The sequence below is a fragment of the Ictalurus furcatus genome, chromosome 3, assembly GCF_023375685.1.
Source record: "Ictalurus furcatus strain D&B chromosome 3, Billie_1.0, whole genome shotgun sequence".
NCBI classification, from domain to species: domain Eukaryota; kingdom Metazoa; phylum Chordata; class Actinopteri; order Siluriformes; family Ictaluridae; genus Ictalurus; species Ictalurus furcatus.
This window is the reverse complement of record NC_071257.1, coordinates 622,941-628,711: the sequence shown is the minus strand read 5'-3', so window position 1 is coordinate 628,711 and position 5,771 is coordinate 622,941.

Genomic DNA, 5,771 nt, shown 5'->3' with positions numbered 1-5,771 from the left:
GTAATGCTAATTTTGGGGTTAGTCTGTTTACTGTAATGCTAGTTTTGGGGTTAGTCTATTTACTGTAATGCTAGTTTTGGGGTTAGTCTATTTACTGTAATGCTAATTTTGGGGTTAGTCTGTTTACTGTAATGCTAGTTTTGGGGTTAGTCTATTTACTGTAATGCTAATTTTGGGGTTAGTCTGTTTACTGTAATGCTAGTTTTGGGGGTTAGTCTGTTTACTGTAATGCTAGTTTTGGGGGTTAGTCTATTTACTGTAATGCTAATTTTGGGGTTAGTCTGTTTACTGTAATGCTAGTTTTGGGGGTTAGTCTGTTTACTGTAATGCTAGTTTTGGGGGTTAGTCTGTTTACTGTAATGCTAGTTTTGGGGGTTAGTCTATTTACTGTAATGCTAGTTTTGGGGTTAGTCTGTTTACTGTAATGCTAGTTTTGGGGGTTAGTCTGTTTACTGTAATGCTAGTTTTGGGGTTAGTCTATTTACTGTAATGCTAGTTTGTTCACTATACCAAAATTGGGCACCTCGGTTTTCAGACCTCAGACGTAACTCAGGATTTAAGCACTATTCAGAGTTTATGTGAGAAGTACGAGTTTGCCCAGGATAGGGGCATGTCTCAGTTGTGACCTTGAACTTTAGCACTTTTTTTTTTTTTTTTTTTTTTTTTCGTGTTATCGGCTCGAGTGAGGAGCAGGATTAGGTCCAGCGCCACCGTCTGACAGTTTGTTGTAACCACAATATGTCACACTGAAACGAATGTTTTGGCTGCGCTACACCAGCCTCCTTGTACTCTTATTTCAACACTCGCCATCTTCTCATCATACCTCATCAGATTACCGGTCTGTAGGATTCATTTTTACGTCACAAACAAGAAAGCTAGTTCCTTATTCAGTCCGTATTTTCTATCCCATGAATAGATATTTTTCAGGTTTAAAGGAAGAGCGGTTGTGTTTAAAGGCGGTGGTCTAGACGCTGTGGAAAACCCCGTCTCGGACTCAAGAACAATCCGGAAAGCTCGGAGGCGTGAGCTACACGCAGGTGATTTTACTGATCTGAAAGAAGAGCTCAGCGGGTGCGTAACCCGACTCTGAATACCAGGAACTTTCCCCACGTAAATACTGGTGTAACTTTTGGACTTAAGCTGCAGTTTACTGTACACTAACTAACACGGTCAGTACCTGTGTTCGAGAACACATCATTTAAACCCAAGTCAGGTCTGGGTATGGTTATGTCTCTGGTTCCATCTCAAACGCAGGTGCCGAGCGCGCACTCAGCTGGCCGAGTTTATTTAGCCGTTTATTTCGCTTTCTCTCCAGGAGACGTGAGCGCGCTCAGCACACGCGGGATTACACGCTGCGACATTCAGACTGCAGATTCTACACAGCGTGACACTCGGGTGGGTTTTTTTCTGCATGAGGGTCTGAGACTCGCGGAGTAGCGGCAAGAACCGAGAGGAAGACACAAGACTCCATTTCCAAGTAGTGTGTTTCCAAGTAGAACACTTTTAGAAAGGTAAGAACCCTTAATTATCCACTGAACCCTTAAGGAACCCTTTTTCTAAGAGTGTATCACGTACTGTATCAAGACTAAATCTTAAACTCCTGACAGGTTCTAGGTATTAAGAAGAAAAAAAGGACCGATAAGTTCAAGCTTATACCACACACTTGCCCCGTGTTTGTTGGATAAATAAGGGTTCTACTTGGAACCCTGTCTCATTGGAAAACTTTCACTGGAAAACCTTAATTTGATAACTAAGGGGTCTTAAATAAAAAGAAAGGGTTCTGATTGGATCATGGTGTAAAAGGAAAACACCGTGTAAAGGTTCAGACTTTTCAAATTGAGAACGGCTCTTCAGTTGTCCCCTCTGAACTTTTTAAGGCTCTGTGTAGAAGCTTACAACAACAGAGTGATTCTCAATCTGTTCCAAGTAGAACCCTCTTAGGAAACCAAGAACCATAAACTATCCAATGAACGCTTAAAGAATCCTTCGAGAACCCTTTTTAAGAGCGTACCGAGTACCAAGAAGTTAAAGGTTGACAGACAAAAAACTAACAAACAGTTCTTCAAGGGTTCTTCATGCGTTCATTGGATAGTTAAGGGTTCTTCGTGTCCCAAAATGGTTCTACTTGGAGATCTTTCTGATAGGAAAACATTCCAGGAAAGAATAATAATAAAAAAACTAAGAAAGTTTTCAGAAACTAAGAAAGTCAGCTCTTAAAAAAAAACAAAAAAAAACAACCCTGTAGACTACAATATTAACATGAGAGCGCAGTTCTTCTCCTAACCAGCAGGGGGAGACACACACTGGGATTTTCTGCCATAAGGAAGCTCTCGTCTCCCACCTGCACTGAACACACACTCAGAACTCCGCTTCCTGCTGCTCAAGGTCGAGGCCGTGCATGTTCTGGCTCCCTTGCAAGGGTCGAAGGTCAGAGGTCACGGCAGCAGCAGGCGGCGGCTATCGGCTTCCTTCTGTCTAAACAAAGCAGCAGCAGCTGGAGAAGTCGGCTGGAGAGATGGAGAGCGTACAGTACAACTTACAGAAGAAGAAGAAGAAGAAGAGTGAACACACACTTACGGACACACTCAGGAGCGTGCTAATATTCAGTATTATCCGTTATTTACGCTGAATCGTAGGAGCTTTGTAAATGTTTTTAGTTTGTAAATAAAATGAAACAGTTCTAAAACACACACACACACACACACACACACTCCAACCTGTGAAGGGAAATCACACAGGACCTGAAATCTGACAAAAAAAGCAGCATCGAACAGGACCGTAACCGAAACGCTGCCCATGTGATGCTGTGATGTTGACAGCTTCTTGTGGTTAGGGCTGAATTTCCAGCAATTTCCAGCTTTTAGCTCTCAGTCACAGAGGCGTTGAGGTCACTGCTGAGCTCAAGCGTAAAAAATGAAACAAACAGAAGACAAACAGCTGGATTAAAAAATGAGACGGATGAATCCAGATCCAGCTATTAAAAAGAAATAAATCTCACAATCAATAATAAATGAGGCCGTGCGGCTCAGTGTGAGCTTCCAGCTGCCCGGCTGCAGCACGTGACACACACACACGCACACACACACACACACGCACATGCACGCACACACACATGTTCATGGTTTTGGAGGGTTTTTGTTTTTGTGAAGACCTGTGACATACTTATTACTGTAGCTAATTAATGCTCCTTCACCCTCAACCTCACTTACACCCACACCCTCACCTTCACCTACACCTTCATCCTCACCTTCACCCTCACCTACACCCTCTCCCTCACCTACACCCTCACCTTCACCCACACCTACACCCTCACCCTCACCTACACCTTCACCCTCACCTATACCTTCACGCTCACCTTCACCTTCACCCACACCCTCACCTACACCCTCACCCTCACTCTCACTTACACCCACACCCTCACCCTCACCTACACCCTCACCCTCACCCTTACTCTCACTTACACCCACACCCTCACCCTCACCCACACCCTCTCCCTCACCTTCACCCTCTCCCTCACCTTCACCCTCACCTACACCCTCACCCTCACCCTTACTCTCACTTACAGACACACCCTCACACTCACCTTCACCCTCACCCACACCCTCTCCCTCACCTTCACCCTCTCCCTCACCTTCACCTTCACCCTCACCTTCACCCTCACCTACACCCTCTCCCTCACCTACACCCTCACCCTCACTCTCACTGATCAAGACGTAACATTTTTCGATCGCAAAATCACTGAAAGACGAGCTGCTGCCCAAACTGATGCCATAAACTCATTTGTTAGCTAAACAAAGTTAGCTAGCTAAACGTGTCAATTATAGGCAACACGACCTAGCTGCCCAGCATTAGCTCGCTAGCTTCTCAATGTACATTTTAGGTGAACTATATAGGTTTGTTTAAACAATATAAATTAGCTGTGGTAGCTAACTAGCAAGCTAAGCCTGTAAAATGTCTTAGTTAGTCGATTTCACTGGCGTGACAGTTAGCTACTCAGCTGAGCAGTAACGGCTGCTGCAAACACGGAGCTCGTGTTTATTTTGTTCGTGTTTTTAAGATTTGCATAAAAATCTTACCGATTCACTGCATGAGAGGAGAATCTCAGCTACGCCTGAAACGATTCACTGAATCAGAGAGCACAGATCAGGTTCCACACACACACACACACACACACACACACACACACATGATCGTAAGCAGGAAGTATGTGATTCACAGGTGCTACTTAGTCTTTTGCGGTGCAGTTGAGAAGAAGTGTGAAGACCGTCGACAGCAGCTGACCGAAAGGAACGACTCAGTGAGCGATCCTGATTCGTTCTCCTCCTCAGTGATTCATTTAAATACATTGAATCGTTTGTGAATGAATCATATCATAGCAATGACACTAAGCATCAACCTTGAAAATTTTGACTTCTAACACTAACCAAAGACAGACGTTTAGAAACACACGCACGCACACGCACGCACACGCACGCACACGCACACACACACACGCACACACACACACACACACAGACTGAGTTCTGCGTGTCTCTGAGTTCTGTCCTGGGACAGACAGGGTGTGTGTTAGCTGTGTTTTGTTTCCGTAGCTGGTTCATTTTAGTGATGTGGGCAAACATCAACTCTACACAAAACATCAATTCATCATCATCATCATCATCATCATCATCATGGTCGCCAAGTTAGATCAGTGTGTGTGAGAAAGTGTGTGAGATTCTGAGAGAGAGCAAACACAGACAGAAACGACTGTCTTGGGCGAGGTTACAGAACCAAATCACAGAAGACAACAGGAGAGAGAGACAGAGAGGGACAGTGTGAGAGACAGAGAGGGACAGTGTGAGAGACAGAGAGAGTGACAGAGAAGGACAGTGTGAGAGACAGAGAGAGTGAGAGACAGAGAGAGAGAGAGTGAGAGACACAGAGAGAGAGAGACAGAGAGACACAGAGAGAGAGAGACAGAGAGAGTGAGAGAGAGAGAGAGAGACACAGAGAGAGAGAGACAGAGAGAGAGAGGAGCAGTGTGAGAGACAGAAAGAGTGAGAGACACAGAGAGAGAGAGAGAAAGAGAGAGAGACACACAGAGAGAGACACACAGAGAGAGACACACAGAGAGAGAGAGGAGCAGTGTGAGTGACAGAAAGAGTGAGAGACAGAGAGAGAGAGAGAGAGACAGAGAGAGAGAGAGAGACAGAGAGAGAGAGAGAGAGAGTTCTGAATAAAGAGAATTTGGCCTTTTTTGTTTTCTCTTGTTTAAAAGAAAAAGTCCCCCAGACACGTCTGTCCTCTCACTGACTGTCTCGTGTGATTTATGACTCCCTCTTCCTCTCTCTCTCTCTCTCTCTTGCTCTCTCTCTCTCTGTCTTTAATTCTCTAAACCCAGTCTCCATCTCCTTCTCTCTTTCTAATTCTCTCTCTATTTCTCTCTCTATTTCTCTCGGAAAGTTGAAGGTTAGAACCCTTTCCGATACGAGTGGAGAACACTCAGGTGTAGGGTTTTATGTAGGTACACCCCGTAGAACCCTTATAGGTTCTAGATTTTACAAGAACGTATGAAACGATGCAACAGATTTTGCTGCTCACAGAAAGTCAGAATTTAAATCTAAACTCAAAACCTCCAATACTTTTACATTTCATTTGCTCATCTCTCTTTCTCTCGCTCTCTCTCACTGTCTCTCTCTCTCTTGCTCTCTCTCACTGTCTCTCACTGTCTCTCTCTCTCTTGCTCTCTCTCACTGTCTCTCTCTCTCTCTCTCGCTCTCTCTCACAGTGTC